This window comes from Pinus tabuliformis, chromosome 3_2 (genome assembly GCF_031772625.1).
Source record: "Pinus tabuliformis cultivar Carrire ecotype Pingquan chromosome 3_2, CPIR1, whole genome shotgun sequence".
NCBI lineage: Eukaryota > Viridiplantae > Streptophyta > Pinopsida > Pinales > Pinaceae > Pinus > Pinus tabuliformis.
The window spans coordinates 919,915,325-919,939,473 of NC_142302.1; the positions used below are offsets into that span (position 1 = coordinate 919,915,325).

Here is a 24,149-nt window from a genome sequence, read left to right on the forward strand (position 1 = left end):
CATGTAGGCATATTTTCCCTAGTGTGGAAAATGAGTAAATTATATTTTAGTAGAAAATATTTTCCTATTATTTATAAGGTCTAATATTTTAACAAAAGGTTGGCCAATATTTCACAATTTTTTATAATTTAAAGCAAGATTGGCCGAAAATCTAAGAGATTTTATAATTGAGAGAAAGATACGTCTAAATAATATATACATATTTGGTTATCAATAAGACATATATATATATATATATATATATATATATATATATATATATATATATATATATATATGTATATGTATATGTATATGTATATGTATATGTATATGTATATGTATATGTATATGTATATGTATATGTATATATGTATATGTATATGTATATATGTATATGTATATATATATATGTATATATATATATATATGTATATATATATATATATGTATATATATATATATATGTATGTATATATACATATATATATATATACATACATATATATATATATATATACATATATATATAGATAGATATATATATATATATACATATATATATATATATATATACATATATATATATACATATACATATATATATATATATATATATATATATATATATATATATATATATATATATATATATATATATATATATATATATATATATATATATATATATATATAGCGAGAGAGAGAGAGAGAGAGAGAGAGAGAGAGAGAGAGATTTTGTAACTTAAGGTTTTATATTAATCAAAGACCATATTTACATGGGTTTATAAGGATTTCTAGAGTGACCATGGAGGATACAACCTCTCATCATTTTCTCCCTGAAAATATACATTCAAGGTTCCTTAGGTGGATAGCAGAGCTACTATACTTGACATTGGCAGTGTCCAGTAGCTTTTCTAGCCCAAAATCTGCTATGTATGGCTCCATGTCAAAGCCCAGAAGGATGTTGCTTGGCTTAATATTTCCATGAAAAAACTTCCTTTCATGTAAATAAGCCAGGCCTCTGGCTACTCCCTTTGCAATTTTAAATGATAAGTCTGTGTTTACAAAACATAATCTACTGCAAGGATGCTAAGCTGGAAATGTCTATCTACCTTTCAGCGAGCATTGCTAACCCCTCCTCAAAGATTTCCTGGAAAATGTCTATATTTAGCTGCTTTTCAAATGGCTTAGACGATGAATCAGTGGATTTCCTTCTAAAAAAATTCTTAAATTTTCCTTCCTTCTTAACTGGGGCTGGTGGTGCGGATTTCTCAAGTGGGATCAAATCCACTACAATGCATGTAGTGTCGTCCCTAAGTCCTCTTATCCTCAAAGCCTCCTGCATCTAAATCAGTTAGGATATGATAGAAAATAAACTTACAGATGCTAACATTGATCGCTATCCTTGTCAACAGTATTTGTACCTTAACAATTTTTTTTTCATCAAGTTCTGCTGGCAAGCCTCGATAGCAATTTGCAGCCTTCTCAGAGCTCAATGCATCCCAAACACCATTAGTTGCAATGATAAGCCTTCATCCAGCATCCGATAGCTATTGGAAAAAAAATTACTGGTCTAAATCAAACAGACACATTGTGACCAGGTATTTTTTTCCTCCAGTAAATGGATAAAATCCATCTCCTGCCACTGCAACAATAATGCACCATATCTCACCCTCTCATTAAAACTGAGAATGAGCTGCAAGTAAACTCTGAGAACGCGGATGCTTCATAAGCATGGAGTTAAGTTTGATCCCTGAGCTTTGCTACAATCCTCACCTGTAGAAATATTGAAATTTTTAAGAATACTCTGGCCATTTCATAAGCAGCTGAGTTGACAGCAGAGTTCGTCTGTTGCTGAGTCCCAATCATAGAGATGTCTATATGAGCTATGTCAATGTCTAAGTAGAGCTGTTGAATATGGAATGTGGGTGTAAGTCCTCATCTCTGTCCAACTTATGTCAAAGCAAGGATGCTACATAGGAAGAAAGAATTGGTTAATCGGTTGTGGATGATGGCATTTTTTCTAGAAAATGCAATACCTCCATCATTGATGGTCTCTTTTGAGGGGAAGAATAAGCACAATTCAATGCAATCCCAGACACTGAGATTTCTTCCCTTCCTTCAACGTTTGGTTGAAGAGTAGGATCTATGATGTGCAAAAGGCGATGCTTGTCATCAACAAATTTTTGACCCCATGTTGCAAAATCCTTATCTGAAGGCCAGCATGCACAAAAAATCTGTTAACAGGAAAAAGATTATTTAAAAAAAAACCAAATTGAAAATTCAAAAATGCCAAAATATAATCACGCATTACCCATGCATAGCCACAATTCAAATTTGCAACACAATTATCCAATTTTAATAAAAATTTGTAAACATAGATTGTCCACATTCAAGGAGTAGCAACTCACATACAGTTTATCATGCTTTGTTCTGAATCCAATGATAATTCTGTGTTTACAAAACCTAATCTACTGCATGGATGCTAAGCTGGAGATGGCTATCTATCTTTTAGCAAGCATTGTTGACCCCTCCCTTTACAATGTCTATATTTTGCTGCTTTTCAACTGACTTAAGATTTCCTTCTGAAAAAATTCTTAAATTTGCCTTCCTTCTTAACTGGAGCTGGTGGTGCAAATTTCTCAGGTGGGATCAAATCCACTACAATGCATGTAATGTCGTCCCTAATTCCTCTTATCCTCAAAGCCTCCTACAGCTAAATCGGTTAGGCTATGATAGAAAATAAACTTAAAGATGGTGACATTGATCGCTTATCCTTGTCAACAGTATTTGTACCTAAACACTTTGTTTTGGAGCAAGTTCTACTAGCAAGCCTCAGCAACAATTTGTAGCCTTCTCAGAGCTCAATGCCTCCCAAACACCATCAGTTGCAATGATAAGCCTTCCTCCAGCATTCGTTAGCTATTGAAACAAAAAATTACCAGTCTAAATCAGACAGACACATTGTGACCAGGTATTTTTTTCCTCCAGTAAATGGATAAAATCGGTAAAGGATTAGAAGGGAAAAAGATGTTGGTGCACCTTCACTTGTTTTACATGAGGTATAGGTACAATGAACTCACCCACATCCATATCCCCAATAGACCTAGATAGACAGAGACCTCCCGACCAACATCTCAATGGTCCAATCTACAAGTATAAAGAAAATGTTCCAAATTACAGCCGTTGAAAAATTTGTTGAAAATTCTGGTAAGAGAACAATTCAGTTTAGAAAATGGCTTTGAAAGCAAGCATGACCATTAAACATGAGATAGATAAAATATAAGAGCTTTTATGTCAAGCCTAATGGAGGCCTTGTAGATAAAATTTAAGCACAGTAATTTTTAAATTATTAGTACTTTTACGAAAGAAACTGCAAGTGTAAGTCTAGGATAGGCCATTTTGTAGCAGAATGGTACACCATATGTAAATAACTTTGATGCTTATAAACTCATCAAAGCTAAAACGAACACATATGACGCACTTTAGCGAAGATAAAAACATCCGATTGTGACCAGCAATCATAAATTTGCACAAAAGAAGCACGGTCAAGTTTTACGAGCCTTTATTGTAGTATGTAAATTTACTTCTTTATGTCTATATATCCCACAAAAGATTGTGCAGATTCCTACCTCGGCTCCACCAACAGTATTCAATCTACCAATCTCACCACCACTGGCCATTATGCGCTCTCTCCTACAGTATCATATATCAATACAAATCAAGAGCTTGAAACAATAAACTGGCTAAACAAAGACTGGTTTCCACAATCAACCGACCAAAGGAATACAGACACTCGTATAGCACAAAGGGTCATGGTTTGTTCTGCATCATGGCAAGAATCTTACTCTTCAAGATTGGCCTCAAGCCTGTGATCAGCAGTTAAAAGAGAAACCAACCCTCTAGGTGATTCAAGAATGCAGCGAGAATCGCCTACAGATGCTACCGTGACTGTCCAGCCATCTATTATCACAAAAGTAACGGTGGTTCTTGATGTTTGTTCTAGTAAAACCAACAGATATCAAAATGAGAAGGATAGGAAGTGCCACTAGTAAAGATATACAAGACATGCAGCTAATAAAATATTAATGGCACATCCACAAGCATATATCAAGGAGGTCTCGGCATCAAATGTCATTGAATATATAGTGGTTACCATCAGTAGCTAAATAGGGGAAAGTGTGGAATCCATAAGGAACTCATAATATGCAGGCTTGTGATTACTAATAGTAGCTACACACGGGAGATTGTGGAATCCATAAGAAACTCATAATATGCAAGCGATTGAAGGGCTATCTTTGTTAAAAAAAAAAAAAAAAAACCATGCAGAAATGAATTGAACAAGATTTCCGCAGATATACATGAAATGGAAAAAAGAGAACAAGAGAACCCACCATAATAGGCATTTTCCAAGCTTCCATGTGGAATGTAGTCATAAACCATCAGTTTTTCCTCTATACCCCAATAGAAAGCTCGGAGGCGAACAATGTTGGGATGTTTAACCCTACCGATTGCTTTAGCTTCTACTTCAAAATCCTTGTACCTTTCCAAACCACCATCACCAAGTCACCTTTCTGCAAAAGTCAGCCTGTCTTCCAGAACTGCTTATACAATATAGTATAACCACTGACACCCAATATATATGCAGAGGCTCTGAGTAGCTTATCCAATTCCATGTCAAGATCTCCATTTAATGTCAAAAAAGCTCCTTTTTGTTGATCTCCATTGTCCGAGACACTTCCATCTGAGATCTCATCAACTTTTTTAAGGCAGAGCCATCCAACTCTACCCGAACTAGAAGAACAGTCTCCATTATCGTCCAACTGAATATTCCTGGTATTAGGCCCATCCTCTGACTCCTTCTTTCTTCTTGTTCCCGTGTAACGGTACATGAAAACTTTGCAAAGGAGGCTTATCCCTGCAAAATATCCAACTACAATGGCAGCTATGGTGCCTTTACTTAGACCTTTTCCCTTGTTGATAACAGGCATGGCTGCAATTGCTGAAGGTGAGCAGATTTTTGAAGGATTCGGGAGTGTTGAAGGAATTGAACATAAATTTGTCAGTGGGTGACCACAAAGACCTAGATTACCAGCAAAAGAATCATTTTTCTGATGCAAAAGAGCTCCAAACTGTGGAATGGGTCCAGTCAAAGGCACAAGGTTACCCCAGCGTAAAAATTGCAGAAGAAAATTCGCAGGAATTTTCAACAACACCCAACATGAATCTGAAGAAAAATTTCGACAACGGCAATGGATTTCTCAACAGCTTTTCTTCCTCTGGGGCGGATTCACCCTCGACTCCTGCAGATTCAATCACGAAAACCATTTGGACGCAACAGTCATCATCAGGCGATTCATCTCTGACCTTATTTGATCTGGATCTCATTTCTACATTCAGGAAAGCCATGGATGAAATTTGCCCCAGAGATTCGATGGATGGAGCCCGTTTCAGCGGTATGTCAGGGCAGCATGGGAAGCAAGAGCGGAGAAGATGAAAAGGGTACCCCAGGCAAATCTTTCAGGCTCCGATCAGGCTCTGATCTAGCAGAAAGATTTGCCTGGGGTACCCTTTTCATCTTCTCAGCCTGTCTTCCAGAACTGCCTTATACAATATAGTATAACCACTGACACCCAATATATATGCAGAGGCTCTGAGTAGCTTATCCAATTCCATGTCAAGATCTCCATTTAATGTCAAAAAAGCTCCTTTTTGTTGATCTCCATTGTCCGAGACACTTCCATCTGAGATCTCATCAACGTTTTTAAGGCAGAGCCATCCAACTCTACCCGAACTAGAAGAACAGTCTCCATTATCGTCCAACTGAATATTCCTGGTATTAGGCCCATCCTCTGACTCCTTCTTTCTTCTTGTTCCCGTGTAACGGTACATGAAAAATTTGCAAAGGAGGCTTATCCCTGCAAAATATCCAACTACAATGGCAGCTATGGTGCCTTTACTTAGACCTTTTCCCTTGTTGATAATAGGCATGGCTGCAATTGCTGAAGGTGAGCAGATTTTTGGAGGATTCGGGAGTGTTGAAGGAATTGAACATAAATTTGTCAGTGGGTGACCACAAAGACCTAGATTACCAGCAAAAGAATCATTTTTCTGATGCAAAAGAGCTCCAAACTGTGGAATGGGTCCAGTCAAAGGCACAAGGTTACCCCAGCGTAAAAATTGCAGAAGAAAATTCGCAGGAATTTTCAACAACACCCAACATGAATCTGAAGAAAAATTTCGACAACGGCAATGGATTTCTCAACAGCTTTTCTTCCTCTCGGGTGGATTCACCCTCGACTCCTGCAGATTCAATCACGAAAACCATTTGGACGCAACAGTCATCATCAGGCGATTCATCTCTGACCTTATTTGATCTGGATCTCATTTCTACATTCAGGAAAGCCATGGATGAAATTTGCCCCAGAGATTCGATGGATGGAGCCCGTTTCAGCGGTATGTCAGGGAAGCATGGGAAGCAAGAGCGGAGAAGATGAAAAGGGTACCCCAGGAAAATCTTTCAGGCTCCGATCAGGCTCCGATCTAGCAGCATTTAGGCGATGGTTTGTAACTGTTTCAAAAATCGTGAACAGTTGCAACCACTCAACTACCTTCCCTTGATCGAATGATGAACAATCTTCTAATCGTCTAACACATAATCTAATGGCACACAGGGATGACATGTGGATTTTAGGGAAGTTCATTTCAGAGGGAAATGCCTTACGGCGTAATTATGGATAGAATAAAAATAAATTACGGATATTTCATTATTATAAATCTTTTAGTCAAAAGCATTAAGTATGAGTCTTAGTAGTTTTTTTCTTTATCAATTCTCTCTCTCTCTCACACACACACACACATATACACTAAATTAAAATCATATAAAATTTAAAGATATAAAAAATAATGGAATTAAGGTCTAATTATTTTTCATTATATAAATAGAAAGTTATCATATGAATAACAAAATCTATATCCTTAAATCTACTTTGCAAATTGAAATAATTTTTAATGTCAAAAATTTTATAACATAAAATAAAATTGAGAATGAAATAAATTATTCCTTTAATTTGAAAATAAGAGACTATATGATTAAAAAGAGAGAGAATTAAACAAAAGATATTACTATGCAATACAATTGCAACAATTAACATGTTTATGTTAACTTAGGAAAAACAAGGCACTTGTAGAGGAAGATTAATGAAAATTGAGATATAAAAGTAGTTGAAAGAGAGTTTCAAGATAAGGGGAGGTTGACATTCACAAATTTGGATGGAACGTAAAATGAAGGGCATGAAAAATACAAAAACGTCAACAAATTTCTATTTGATAGGGAGAAAGGATTTGAAATTTCAAGCCTGACTAGATGCATTAATTTCAATGTAGATGTTGATTTCTAATTATATTTGATTGCTTGCACTGGATGCATTTTTTTAGTGTAGATGGTGATTTCTAATCTTATTTGGTTGCTTGCACTAGATGCATTGATTTTAGTGTCGATGTTGGTTTCTAATCATATTTACTTACTTGCACTAGATGCATCAATTTCAGTATAGATGTTGATTTCTAATCCTACTTGATTAATTGCATTAGATGCATTGATTTCAGTGTAGATGTTTTGTAATCCCATTTGATTGCTTACACTAGATACATTAATTTCAATTTAGATGTTGATTAATAAATATATTTGATTGCTTGCACATGATGCATTGATTTCAAAGTAGATGATTTATATTCTTATTTGTTTGCTTGAACTAAATGCATTGATTTTATTGTAGATGGTGATTTATAATCCTATCTTATTGCTTGTACTAGATGCATTGATTTCAGTGTAGATGTTGGTTTCTAATCCTGTTTTCTTACTTGCACTAGATGTAATGATTTGAGTGTAGATGTTGATTTGTAATCCTATTTAATTACTTACATTAGATGCATTGGATTAAGTGTAGATGTTGTTTTCTAATTCAACCTATTAATATTCGAGTGCAAGAGAGACAATGTATGATGTTTACTATAAAAACTCAAACTAAATATTTAGATGGTCTATAATTTCAATTGTCCTTTTGATATAGTCGATATGGAAATATGACAGAGCTAATAAGGGAGACAATAAGAATAGTACAAGAAAACAGTTTGAGATTGACCATGATGAAGACTATTTGTAATTGAATTGATTCTTATTATTCACATTTTCTATCATTCAACACTATTACATTGTCACTTTGCATTGAAAATTTCATCAATAAATTTATTAACAATATTTATCATCTCAACAAACTGAGGTAACTAAGAAAATTTAAAATAAAATGACTAGATAAATCTCCGACATATTTATCATACATAAAATTATTATATTAATATTAGATTTATTTACATATTATTGATAAAATTAATCATATGTTCGATAGATTTTCCTTGGCCACACACAATTGCAACCAGCCTAGATCCATATTAACTTTGGATCTATCAAGTTCTGAGAGGGATCAAATCTCTCGAGGTGTAAACCTTTCCTCAAGTTTTTCACTCAAAAAATAGTTTTGCACCTCGAGAGATTTAATCACTCTCAACGCTTGATAGATCTAGAGTTAATATGGATAATATTTTGGGGAAATTTAATTCATCATTGTTGTGTTATGAAGTGTCATGTAAATCATGAGTTTCAAGGTTTAAACTCCTCATGGATCAAACCAACAATAAAATACCAAAAAAATATTTCAAACAGTTTATATTTTTTCAATTTACATAATATAGATTTTTTAGAATTATATATTTCTAATGGATAAATCAAAACACTTGAACCACATTATAATAAACGATTTAACTGTGAAATATAAATAATATTTGAAAATACTATTTAATTTAATCTTAATTAATAATAAATATTAAATTATTATCTTCAAAATATTTTTTAGTATTTTTTTTCCCCTGGGAAAAAGTCGTAATTTCTATTATGAGTTAAGAAATTACATTTTGCAGATGCCGTAGCATATTCATATGAAGGCAGCATTGCCTATCAGAATTCAAAAATAACTGTAGAGCAGTCCATGATGTCTCCACGCAGGGAGCATTTCCAAAATAATAAAACTGTTAAGTTTATCAGAGATCAAAATTTGATTGTGCTCTTCGCAGAGAGCAATATATATACTGTGTATAAACAAAAATAAAGTGTGCTGTAAACATATCTAGCCAGTATCTATGTACATATTATAAACAAAAACTGTTCTGATAATAAGTGGGCTTCATAGCCCCGCGTCGAAGAGGTCGTCAAAAGGTCTGTGGTAATGCTGGTAGTATGTGCCATCGATCTCCTCCTGTATCAACCAGTCTTCTCCATCTCTATGCGCGGCCTCTTTGGAGAGCTGGTCGGAGCCTGAAAGATTTGCCTGGGGTACCCTTTTCATCTTCTCCGCTCTTGCTTCCCATGCTGCCCTGACATACCGCTGAAACGGGCTCCATCCATCGAATCTCTGGGGCAAATTTCATCCATGGCTTTCCTGAATGTAGAAATGAGATCCAGATCAAATAAGGTCAGAGATGAATCGCCTGATGATGACTGTTGCGTCCAAATGGTTTTCCTGATTGAATCTGCAGGAGTCGAGGGTGAATCCGCCCCAGAGGAAGAAAAGCTGTTGAGAAATCCATTGCCGTTGTCGAAATTTTTCTTCAGATTCATGTTGGGTGTTGTTGAAAATTCCTGCGAATTTTCTTCTGCAATTTTTACGCTGGGGTAACCTTGTGCCTTTGACTGGACCCATTCCACAGTTTGGAGCTCTTTTGCATCAGAAAAATGATTCTTTTGTTGGTAATCTAGGTCTTTGTGGTCACCCACTGACAAATTTATGTTCAATTCCTTCAACACTCCCGAATCCTTCAAAAATCTGCTCACCTTCAGCAATTGCAGCCATGCCTGTTATCAACAAGGGAAAAGGTCTAAGTAAAGGCACCATAGCTGCCATTGTAGTTGGATATTTTGCAGGGATAAGCCTCCTTTACAAAGTTTTCATGTACCGTTACACGGGAACAAGAAGAAAGAAGGAGTCAGAGGATGGGCCTAATACCAGGAATATTCAGTTGGACGATAATGGAGACTGTTCTTCTAGTTCGGGTAGAGTTGGATGGCTCTGCCTTAAAAAAGTTGATGAGATCTCAGATGGAAGTGTCTCGGACAATGGAGATCAACAAAAAGGAGCTTTTTTGACATTAAATGGAGATCTTGACATGGAATTGGATAAGCTACTCAGAGCCTCTGCATATATATTGGGTGTCAGTGGTTATACTATATTGTATAAAGCAGTTCTGGAAGACAGGCTGACTTTTGCAGAAAGGTGACTTGGTGATGGTGGTTTGGAAAGGTACAAGGATTTTGAAGTAGAAGCTAAAGCAATCGGTAGGGTTAAACATCCCAACATTGTTCGCCTCCGAGCTTTCTATTGGGGTATAGAGGAAAAACTGATGGTTTATGACTACATTCCACATGGAAGCTTGGAAAATGCCTATTATGGTGGGTTCTCTTGTTCTCTTTTTTCCATTTCATGTATATCTGCGGAAATCTTGTTCAATTCATTTCTGCATGGTTGTTTTTTTATTTTTTTAACAAAGATAGCCCTTCAATCGCTTGCATATTATGAGTTTCTTATGGATTCCACAATCTCCCGTGTGTAGCTACTATTAGTAATCACAAGCCTGCATATTATGAGTTCCTTATGGATTCCACACTTTCCCCTATTTAGCTACTGATGGTAACCACTATATATTCAATGACATTTGATGCCGAGACCTCCTTGATATATGCTTGTGGATGTGCCATTAATATTTTATTAGCTGCATGTCTTGTATATCTTTACTAGTGGCACTTCCTATCCTTCTCATTTTGATATCTGTTGGTTTTACTAGAACAAACATCAAGAACCACCGTTACTTTTGTGATAATAGATGACTGGACAGTCACGGTAGCATCTGTAGGCGATTCTCGCTGCATTCTTGAATCACCTAGAGGGTTGGTTTCTCTTTTAACTGCTGATCACAGGCTTCAGGCCAATCTTGAAGAGTAAGATTCTTGCCATGATGCAGAACAAACATGACCCTTTGTGCTATATGAGTGTCTGTATTCCTTTGGTAGGTTGATTGTGGAAACCAGTCTTTGTTTAGCCAGTTTATTGTTTCAAGCTCTTGATTTGTATTGATATATGATATTGTAGGAGAGAGCGCATAATGGCTAGTGGTGGTGAGATTGGTATATTGAATACTGTTGGTGGAGCCGAGGTGGGAATCTGCACAATATTTTGTGGGATATATAGACATAAAGAAGTAAATTTACATACTACAATAAAGGTTCGTAAAATTTGATTGTGCTTCTTTTGTGCAAATTTATGATTGCTGGTCACAATCGGATGTTTTTATCTTCGCTAAAGTGCATGATATGTGTTTGTTTTAGCTTTGATGAGTTTATAAGCATCAAAGTTATTTACATATGGTGTACCATTCTGCTACAAAATGGCCTATCCTAGACTTACACTTGCAGTTTCTTTCGTAAAAGTACTAATAATTTAAAAATTACATTGCTTAAATTTTATCTACAAGGCCTCCATTAGGCTTGACATAAAAGCTCTTATATTTTATCTATCTCATGTTTAATGGTCATGCTTGCTTTCAAAACCATTTTCTAAACTGAATTGTTCTCTTACCAGAATTTTCAACAAATTTCAACGGCTGTAATTTGGAACATTTTCTTTATACTTGTAGATTGGACCATTGAGATGTTGGTCGGGAGGTCTCTGTCTATCTAGGTCTATTGGGGATATGGATGTGGGTGAGTTCATTGTACGTATACCTCATGTAAAATAAGTGAAGGTGCACCAACATCTTTTTCCCTTCTAATCCTTTACCGATTTTATCCATTTACTGGAGGAAAAAAATACTTGGTCACAATGTGACTGTCTGAATTAGACTGGTAATTTTTTGTTTCAATAGCTAACGAATGTTGGAGGAAGGCTTATCATTGCAACTGATGGTGTTTGGGAGGCATTGAGCTCTGAGAAGGCTACAAATTGTTGCTGAGGCTTGCTAGTAGAACTTGCTCCAAAACAAAGTGTTTAGGTACAAATACTGTTGACAAGGATAAGCGATCAATGTCACCATCTTTAAGTTTATTTTCTATCATAGCCTAACTGATTTAGCTATAGGAGGCTTTGAGGATAAGAGGAATTAGGGACGACATTACATGCATTGTAGTGGATTTGATCCCACCTGAGAAATTTGCACCACCAGCTCCAGTTAAGAAGGAAGGCAAATTTAAGAATTTTTTCAGAAGGAAATCTTAAGTCAGTTGAAAAGCAGCAAAATATAGACATTGTAAAGGGAGGGGTCAACAATGCTTGCTAAAAGATAGATAGCCATCTCCAGCTTAGCATCCATGCAGTAGATTAGGTTTTGTAAACACAGAATTATCATTGGATTCAGAACAAAGCATGATAAACTGTATGTGAGTTGCTACTCCTTGAATGTGGACAATCTATGTTTACAAATTTTTATTAAAATTGGATAATTGTGTTACAAATTTGAATTGTGGCTATGCATGGGTAATGCGTGATTATATTTTGGCATTTTTGAATTTTCAATTTGGTTTTTTTTTAAATAATCTTTTTCCTGTTAACAGATTTTTTGTGCATGCTGGCCTTCAGATAAGGATTTTGCAACATGGGGTCAAAAATTTGTTGATGACAAGCATCGCCTTTTGCACATCATAGATCCTACTCTTCAACCAAACGTTGAAGGAAGGGAAGAAATCTCAGTGTCTGGGATTGCATTGAATTGTGCTTATTCTTCCCCTCAAAAGAGACCATCAATGATGGAGGTATTGCATTTTCTAGAAAAAATGCCATCATCCACAACCGATTAACCAATTCTTTCTTCCTATGTAGCATCCTTGCTTTGACATAAGTTGGACAGAGATGAGGACTTACACCCACATTCCATATTCAACAGCTCTACTTAGACATTGACATAGCTCATATAGACATCTCTATGATTGGGACTCAGCAACAGACGAACTCTGCTGTCAACTCAGCTGCTTATGAAATGGCCAGAGTATTCTTAAAAATTTCAATATTTCTACAGGTGAGGATTGTAGCAAAGCTCAGGGATCAAACTTAACTCCATGCTTATGAAGCATCCGCGTTCTCAGAGTTTACTTGCAGCTCATTCTCAGTTTTAATGAGAGGGTGAGATATGGTGCATTATTGTTGCAGTGGCAGGAGATGGATTTTATCCATTTACTGGAGGAAAAAAATACCTGGTCACAATGTGTCTGTTTGATTTAGACCAGTAATTTTTTTTCCAATAGCTATCGGATGCTGGAGGAAGGCTTATCATTGCAACTAATGGTGTTTGGGATGCATTGAGCTCTGAGAAGGCTGCAAATTGCTATCAAGGCTTGCCAGCAGAACTTGATGAAAAAAAAATTGTTAAGGTACAAATACTGTTGACAAGGATAGCGATCAATGTTAGCATCTGTAAGTTTATTTTCTATCATATCCTAACTGATTTAGATGCAGGAGGCTTTGAGGATAAGAGGACTTAGGGACGACACTACATGCATTGTAGTGGATTTGATCCCACTTGAGAAATCCGCACCACCAGCCCCAGTTAAGAAGGAAGGAAAATTTAAGAATTTTTTTAGAAGGAAATCCACTGATTCATCGTCTAAGCCATTTGAAAAGCAGCTAAATATAGACATTTTCCAGGAAATCTTTGAGGAGGGGTTAGCAATGCTCGCTGAAAGGTAGATAGACATTTCCAGCTTAGCATCCTTGCAGTAGATTATGTTTTGTAAACACAGACTTATCATTTAAAATTGCAAAGGGAGTAGCCAGAGGCCTGGCTTATTTACATGAAAGGAAGTTTTTTCATGGAAATATTAAGCCAAGCAACATCCTTCTGGGCTTTGACATGGAGCCATACATAGCAGATTTTGGGCTAAAAAAGCTACTGGACACTGCCAATGTCAAGTATAGTAGCTCTGCTATCCACCTAAGGAACCTTGAATGTATATTTTCAGGGAGAAAATGATGAGAGGTTGTATCCTCCATGGTCACTCTAGAAATCCTTATAAACCCATGTAAATATGGTCTTTGATTAATATAAAACCTTAAGTTACAAAATCTCTCTCTCTCTCTCTCTCTCTCTCTCTCTCTCTCTCTCGCTATATATATATATATATATATATATATATATATATATATATATATAATATATATATATATATATATATATATATATATATATATATATATATATATAATATATAATATATATATATATATAGTATATGTATATATATATATGTATATATATATATATATATATATGTATATATATATATATATCTATCTATATATATATGTATATATATATATATATATGTATGTATATATATATATATGTATATATACATACATATATATATATATATACATATATATATATATATACATATATATATATATACATATATATATATACATATACATATATACATATACATATACATATATACATATACATATACATATACATATACATATACATATACATATACATATACATATACATATACATATACATATACATATACATATATATATATATATATATATATATATATATATATATATATATATGTCTTATTGATAACCAAATATGTATATATTATTTAGACGTATCTTTCTCTCAATTATAAAATCTCTTAGATTTTCGGCCAATCTTGCTTTAAATTATAAAAAATTGTGAAATATTGGCCAACCTTTTGTTAAAATATTAGACCTTATAAATAATAGGAAAATATTTTCTACTAAAATATAATTTACTCATTTTCCACACTAGGGAAAATATGCCTACATGCCTACTTTTAATTATCTAATAGGTTTTTATGATGCATTCCTGCAAATCTATTTGTTTGTTTTGATCCCTTTTACAACAAAGGTCATGTATGTGTTAATCTAACCTCCACTTCCCTCAATCTTGGGAGATATTAATGTGTGCACTCTCACTTCTTCTTTTTTCCCGTTAAAACTATTCTATTATATACATAAATAGATAACAGTTACATCATTTCAAAACAGAAAGAACCAACTGCCTGGAAGTAATGGCAGCTTGGAACAACTGTGACTACAATGTCCAAGGACTTAACCAGACCAAAAATAAACCAACCCTCACAGGGGCGCCATCAGAGCAATAGACTAATCCCGCACAGGGGAAACGAGCACTTCCCAACCACAGAAAAAAGATTCCATAACCTAAACATAGATAGTTTGCCATCATCATTGGCATAAAGACAGTAACATAAAACCAAAACATAATCAAAACAGCGAGAGAGGCCGAAAGTCCTAACAGATGTGCCGCAGAGACCTGGAACGAAGGCGCCGCTATTCTTCCGGTTCCTCCTCAACCACCCGGCACCATCCATATTCCTCCACCTCCGCTGCAGTTGGAGCGGTTTCCATGTTGACATCTTCTTTTTGGTTGATCATCCCCTCCTGAGCCAGAGGGCGTTTTGAGACATTCCCTGGATCTGCAGTGGGCGTCTTCATGACTTTCTCTGAGCTGTCAGCTGGCTACTTCCCCCGACCGTCTTGAGTATCGCTACCATACGGGGACTCTTCGATGAAGAGAACCGACACATGGGCGTTGATCCAGGGATAGTTCAAAGAAGTGTTGAAATTGAAAATGGCAGAGCCGAAGGCGGCGAGGAAGCAGAATCAGGAGCGCTTGAATCCAGGAATTGACTGGACTGAAGGGGGTTGGCTTCAAGGGTACGATGGCAATGGCAATGGCAGCAATGGGGAGAAGTTTCATCTACAGGAGGGCGCGAAGATCCTCCACGGGAGGTGCCTCGACGGCTGAGCATTCGCTGTCGAGGCCTAACCATGATTGCAGGGCCCAAATGTATAGAGCGCAGAGCGAAATTGAGAATCAAACCAGTCCCGGGGAGACCACGAACAGGCGGTGGGTTGGCCCAGATGGAAAGACAGCCACTTGGAGCTGCTCGCAGCTCCAGAGGTTGCATAAACATACCCTGAGGTTGAACAATGAACAGACCATAAACAGGCATAGTGAAGCCCAACCCACCACTGCATTTATCATACCTGCCTGCTCCTCGAAACCCGTCCGCCATTACTGCAACCTTCATGTGAGCCGAGGAGCCGGACCCTGGCTTGCGTACAAGGGTGGACGGAGCATTTAAGCTCCTCTGGTATATGTCAAACAGACCACTCCCGCGCGGCTGAAAACAGGCCTGCACCCATGTGTGTTCCTTTCGACTGCGCATGGCTGGCAGGTGGCCGCATTTAAACGCGTGTCCCATCCATTCTATCACCCGCATCCAGGGGAGTGTGCACTCTCACTTCATGAATATCAACTCTAGTAATTAAATTACATCCATATCCTTGAGAGCTTGTGTTATCCATGTTGATGTAATTAGATGTAGCCTTAAACCTATTTATTTAAGGAGAAGCACCATTAGGAAATTTTAAGAAGCTTCTCTCAAGAGTAGTAAGTTCCCACAAATTATTTTTTGTATTATTATTGAATAAGAATTGATGTTTATCTTCTTTTTTTATTTAGTGACCTTATCTTCTTTAGCACATCTCTAAACATACTTAACTACTCTCTAAAATATCTTAATATGTTGTTAACAGGAAATCTATATAGGATTCTTTATAAAAGTTGCTACTACACTTTTCCCAAGCTACCTTATCCTGTTCATTAGCAAGCATCTCTTTTGTAACATTGAGTCATTTGTGGACATTAAAAGAATTAACCTCTTCCTTTCTTTCATTGATATTAAGTTTTTTCTACTGATTGGAGATCATATTACATGATGCATGATTAACAAATGCTTCTTATTTGTATGAAAAATACACTGGAGATATAAAAGAGTTAAGACACATGATAAATGAAGAGTTTGGTTTTATTTATCTAGATCACAATATCACACATATGAAAATTATTTCACCATTCGAAAAACTTATCATTTCTTTATCCACTCACTATATGAGTTCCATTGGGAGTGTAGAGCCTTACGACAATAATATATTAGTGAAATTTTCAAAATATCATATAATCTACTAATTATAAGCACTAAACTCTTTATAAATGAAGTTGAAACACTAAAAAACGATGCTTGCCTTTTAATTTAAAAGAGAATTATCATGGTAAATTGGTATAAGAATATTAGTAGAAAAAATTACCTAGTTATAAGCCTAAATATTGGCAAAGGCTAATTCTTCATGTGGCATAATCAATTAACCATGTGATCTTGCTACATGATGCAAAAAAAATGAACATGGATCCTAATACTTTTTAGGATTCTTTTCAATTCAATAGGCTTTTCTTCTTCTTCTTCTTCTTCCTGAGATGGTAAAGATAATGAATCAAGAATGACTCTAAGCTTACTAGATAACCAAATTCTCAACATACCTTGTAATTTCCACACTAGCCACTTACGGATTTTCAAACATCAATGTTTAGATAATAAATAATGGATGGGCATTAAAGAAACATAAACATTAACACCAAAAATAATAATAATCACATGAACCTACTGAGAAAGCGGAAACACATAAGATATCATCTTCACATTGGATACTTTGGAGAAAGGCAATCTTGAGTACCACGATCAAATAAAGAAACACCAGAATATGGGAGAAGTGAGTGTTAATTTTTAAAATTTTGATATGAACATTGATTTTCAAGAGAAATTGCAATTAACAATGTACAAATTACTGAATAAATAATTACCAATTAAACTTTTAAGTCACGTTTTAAAGGTGCAATTAAGTTGAGCTTTCATCTTGTCATTCAATTGATGGACACTGAATATTAATTATAACATAAATATATAGGAGTAGCATGTGAGTGTCAGTTTTATAAAGAAGATTCTTTTTATTATTAATAAAAATATATATAGTTAGTTTCATTTTAAAGGGTTATAAATATGAGTTATAAATACAAGACTTAAAAGGGTGTAAATATTTAAAGGGTTGTAAATATGAGTTATTAATTGTTTTTACTCAAAACTTGATAAATAGCAATTTAGCAATTTCTTTTTAATTGAGTGACTCAAATTCATGCTTCTTTAGGTTGAAGGTAAACCCACTAAAGTGGAAAAAATTGTGATGCCAATAATTAGAGGGATTATCATCATGGGGTGATAAGGAATTTAATATTCCAAGAAGAGGAGGTAGTAGTAGATTCTAAATAGATTAGAAATGCAACAACATAAATGTTTGCAACAAATTTAGAGAGATCCACCTTGTTGAATAATGGATACACTACATGGATAATAGATTTCCGCACTTTATGCCTTACGACGTTTTCTTTGCAACATCTAGTGCAAATGCTAGTTTATTTTTATTCTTACTCATACAAAGCATTATAAATTCTTCAAACTTTTGAAAATATAAGAAAAACAAATAATCCTTCCTTCTTATTTAAGAGTTATGTGTTATAATTATATTAAATTGAACTTCAATTTCATTTAATCATTAAAACAATTAATTTATAAAACAACCCAAAATATATTATAACTAATTAAATCAACATTAAACCTAAAAAAACAATTAAATTATTTTCAAAAGTCCACCAAAAAGTACAATTAAATTATTTTAAAAATACACAATAGCATTTTGATTTTTTTTAAAATAAGAAAAGCCTCCAACCTCAAGTGCATACCACTCGCTGAAACAACTAAATTTTTATTAACCTCAAACCATGCACATTCATAAAACTCGTAAAACTAGCCCCCTCAATCAAACGTACAACCTCAACAATCACATAGGGAGTAAGTCCTAACATTTCTTTAACAATTCAAAAACACCTTAAAATACTTCGACACTTTACTGCACTGATAGCAACCATGTAAACTATAGACATTTTAAACCTTGGTTGGGCATGCGAGTGGGATCAGGATGGCGTATCAACTCTTGAGGAAGTGTGAAGTGCATAGATACGCTTATGTCAATAAATTTAAAGTTTTGGGTGCATTCAGTACTATTAGTATGAATGCTATCTCAATCCATTTAAATTTGAATATGTGAAGTTTCAAAATGCATATGACAAATTCACACAAATAAATAAGATATCAAATTTGGAATTTGATATATGCAATCAATCATATTATTATATAATAATCATTTTTAAAACTTATAATCACATGGTGTCTTCTTAAAAGATTATTCCAGAAAGCTTTTAGTTGAGACAACAATTTGGTTACTAGGATTGTACAAAGTTTGAACCCTTAACCAATTTAGTTATAAACACACAAATTCTAATTAGAAATAATTATGGGTGTTATACTACATTGCATTATACAACAAATTGACGTGAATTGTATAGATAAGAGTCAATTGCATTCGGTTTCCAAAAATAAAAATATTTTACCAAAAATTTTATGAGTAATCCCAGTTATAGAGCTTGAGAGTGCAGAACAATTGTTGGAAACCTGAATTCCGACTTATAAATATTCAATGCAATTATGCTTTGCAGCCTGCTACTTGTATTTAAACTTATGCTAAGTGGAAAATCCATTAAATGGTATTGGTATTATAATTTTTGACGGTTTAAATTTAAAATCAGACATCATTCTGACGAGTTGCAGATATAAAAGATACGTCATATCTGACAGGTTAAATTTTTAGCTTGCCGTCAAATACGTCTTGAAACCCAAATTACGTCTTACAGAACATCAAATCCCATGCCTGCATCTAGTGCAAGCAATCAAATAGGATTAGAAATCACCATCTACATTAAAGTCAATGAATTTAGTGCAAGTAATCAAGTATCATTAGAAATAAATGTCTACACTAAAATCAATGCCTCTTGTTGAAGTAATAAAGAAGGATTATAAATCACCATATACACTGAAGTCAATGCATCTAGTGCAAGAAATTTTCTTCCATCTCCCCCCCACCCCCCCATATATATATATATTTCCCTCCATCTTTCCTTCTTTGTCTCTCTATCTCACCCCCCAAACACACATGCTCTCTTACTCCATATCTATCAATATCTCTGTCCCTCCTTTTGATGAAAATGCATCTTAAGAATTATATTTATACATACAGTATTGTATACAAAATGATTATTACACTGACCTAAGCAATGGGAGTTCGAACTAGTGTAATCGTAAGTCAAGTTTCTAGGTCACATAACACTAAATAGTTCCATATAATCCTCCATCAATATTATCATTTGTTGTTTGTGTTACATGTTTGTGACTGTGAATTGATTATAAACCTATTGGTTGAGATTGTCCTTTTCAATAATGATTTTGAAATCACTTTTATTATTTATAATATTATTTTATTATTGTTAAACATACACATGGCAAAGACAAAATAGGAAGGATAAACATGCGATTATATTTCTTATTGACAATGATACATATTTATAATACATATGAGTGATCCTTGGTTTCATATTACAAGTGGTCCCTTGGACTCCTTTTGGCTGTTCAACTTCCACACCAAACCTTAAAGGATTAGGTATCCAACAATTATAATACTAAAAAATATTCTTAAAGTAATAATTTAATATTTATTATTAATGAAAAATAAATTAAATAGTATTTTCAAAGATTATTTATATTTTATAGTTAAATTTTTTATTATTTTGAGGTTCAAATGTTTTTATTTATCCATTAGAAATATGTAATTTAAAATATATGTTGAAATATGGCAACAAGAATATTCCAATTTAATTTGTCCTTGAATTAAATTGTGAATTAAAATCGAATTTAGTCTTAACAACTACTTGGAAATGATTAATTAATTTATTTTAAATTAATTAGTTAGAGAAATTCAAGTCAGAAGTCTTTCTAAAGTCATGCAAGAGTTATCCCTTAAATTAAGGAGATAATATTGAGTTATATTTGAGTTGTAATTAGTTAACTTAGTTTATTGAGTTAAGTCCAGTTAAATTAGTTCCAAACTGTTTGAGGAACTAATAGTGAGTTAACAGTCAGTTGATGCATTAATGCACTCAACTAGTGATACTCCAGTTAACTAAAGATTCCCTCATCAGAAACTCATGCATGTCTATTCTGAGAAAGACACATTTGAGATTAATGTCAAGGACAGTGTATTATTAGTTGCATGTGTTTTCTCATGGAGAAAACTCATGCATGCAGTCAAGGATTTAATCCGTGAGGATTGCACAGTTTTGGAAAGAATTTCTCCACTTGGTAACAGGAGAATCATCCACAAGGAACCACGTAAGGAAATAGGATCTTGGACAACAGAGAGGAAGGCTGGAGAGAAGCCAAGATTTCCTATGAATCTATGAGGATTGTACTGAGAGCTGGCTAGATGTGAGAGCTAACGCTTTGTATAATTCCTATGTATTTCCACCATGTATGATAATACAATAGTGCAGGGTTTTTAGCTGAGGCTTTCCCGAAAGTATTTTCATGTGTATTGTTCCATTGATTCTTCTTCTTTTGGTTATATTGTTCAACTCGATCTCTAATCTTCTGCAAATTGATAGTAGAAGTAGGTTATAGTATTCTTCTTTGATTTATATTGCATTATCAGGTTAACCTTCCATCATATTTTCTACTATATATATATATATGAATATATATGAATTTTTTAAAATATATTTTTTTATTTTCTTCTTGTTGGTTTGATCCACCATGAATTTCATCCTTGAATCCCATGATTTACATGATGCTTCATAACACAACAATGATGAATTAAATTTCCCCAAAACATGATTTAATATTTTTTAGTTAACATATATCATTTGATATATGTTAATAATTAAAAACAAACAGTTTACCCTTTTCTTTCATGAGAATTATGTAAAGAATTTTAGCCAAAATATATTCACATATATTTACGAGGCAAATGAGCTATATTAATGTCACTTGTTTTTTGAGCTCTACATCTTGTGTAGGGATCATTGTATATATATTCCTTGATTAGGTAGAGATACTACTGGGATTAGGTTAATATCATGTTGAATATTCTACTTTGGTGGAGGGCCATTAGGTAACTCATTTGGTATAACATTAACATATTCTTATGTTACCTTTGCAGCTTTAGTAGGTATTGGTATCTCTTTTTATTCTTTTCTTTCCATCATTGACATGTAGAAGAATATTGTTACCTTCACTTAACAAGTTTTCTAAATTAGACAACATATTTTGAGGTTTCCCTTCATCCTAAATGGGTAGTAAGATGCCTTTAGATCCATCCTTCCAAAATGTAAATGTATTCTACTCACCATCATGCATCCATTTTTTTATCATAATTCCATGGCCTCTCCAAAAACATGTCGCCTGCATACATTGGAATCAAATCACACCATATTTCATCTTTGTACTCAGCCTTTCCTATAGAAAACTTGATCCAACATGTTTTTACAACACTCTCTTCATTCCCCTTTTTAAACCATACAATTAGGTATGCATGGGTATGTTTATCACTACGTAGGTTAACTTTATCTACCATCTCTAGGGAAACCATATTCTAACTACTACTACTATCAACAATAATTTGACATACCTTTCCCCTCTAAATGCAACTATTTTGAAAGATATTTGTGACAAGTCATGAATCTTTCTTGTTGCTACTCTATGTTTGCTCATTTTTTGGAATCACAATTTCTCTCCTCATCGTGACATTTTCCTCCAAATCTAGGGGATAATCCATCCTTTTCATGCAAGCCCACATTCAACTCAACAAGGGAAATTTTACAAGTTCACTGAGAACATCAAAGTATTAATATGTGCACTCGAATTTATGGATATTGTTTATATTTTTTCCTTAATGTGATTACAAGCCAAAATTTCCTTCTATAAGGATCTAGGGGATCCATCCCCTTTGTACTCCTATGAATACACACCATTTTAACCAATGTTTAAATGGTGCAACTACCTTTGGCATGCTAAAACACATATTCTTACCTTTCCTTCACATCTCTATTGACATGACAAATTATCCTTATGTTCCATCCAAATGACTACTTGAAACATAGCCCTCAGATTTCACTCTTTCTAATCTAGCAAGATCAATGAACATAATTTGTATCTTGAATAACACTTATTATTTCGGTCATCATGATCATTTATGTACGACTCTTGCACACCTACAAAAGGATTTATCAACTCTACAATTTTAAGCTTCTTCCTCTTATTAGAGATAACCAATATCCCATCGAATCAATTCTTCTAATGGAAATAAAATAATTCTCATAGCCTTATCACATACATAACCAAAAGTAGTTCAGCTTTGAGTGCTTTTACTATTGATACCTCAGGGATAGCGTTAGTGCCTAGGATAATTCTACTTGCTACCTCGGGAATAACATTAGTGACCCTACATCAGTTTTCTATGGTCAAAGGAGCAAATTGACTAAGAAAATATCCCTAGATTCTCTTCTATGCCAGCTCATAAAAGAAGGGAAACATCAAGACTTGACCTGTTTGGGGGAATTACTAATTCCTAATGGAGTATGCAAATGGGAAAGAGCACTAATGCATGGAAACATCATTTCTTTTGCCTAAGGTAACTCACGAAGGACTTGGAAACCCTAACCCTACATGCTATATATGCAAGGCTTGGAGCATTGTGAAAGAGGTTGAATAATTTGAAAGGATTGCCTTTTTGACTATTGAGCAAACTCCCAGACTAAGGCATCAGAAGAGGTTAAGAAGGGTGATCCATTAATGAAAAAGGTATTATAAACTCTATGTGAAGGTTGCTTATGTTACTTAGGGCAATGGATTGAAAAGATTGCGAATAACATAAACACATAAGAAAATTGAAACATAAACATATTCATCAACACAACAACAATTTGATAACAGAGTTCACCATACTTGTTGGCTAGCTCTCTGGCTCCTTAGCTTCTAGTGTGACCACTTTATTAGTCTTCAAAACTATTTTACAAACATGAGCTCAAAAACAAAGAATCAAATTAGAAAAAGGATCTCACCTGGCCTGCATGGATGCAATTTTCCTTATTATAATAGGCTTCTACTTACCATACAATATTATTCTCTCTCCAATTTCATCTAATCACTTGATTTCCTCTTAATAAAATTCAACAATGGTATGATGCTTCTACAACCAATCCATACCTAAAAACATATTGTACTCTCCCAATAG

The 24,149-nt window shown here is 34.3% G+C and overlaps 2 pseudogenes; one reads left to right on the plus strand and one right to left on the minus strand.

Annotated features, from left to right (window-relative positions):
• Positions 1-1,090: 1,090 nt before the first annotated feature.
• On the minus strand, positions 1,091-4,973 carry LOC149183622 (putative protein phosphatase 2C 3; annotated as a pseudogene).
• On the plus strand, positions 4,972-13,766 carry LOC149183623 (putative protein phosphatase 2C 3; annotated as a pseudogene).
• The last annotated feature ends 10,383 nt before the right edge of the window (positions 13,767-24,149 follow it).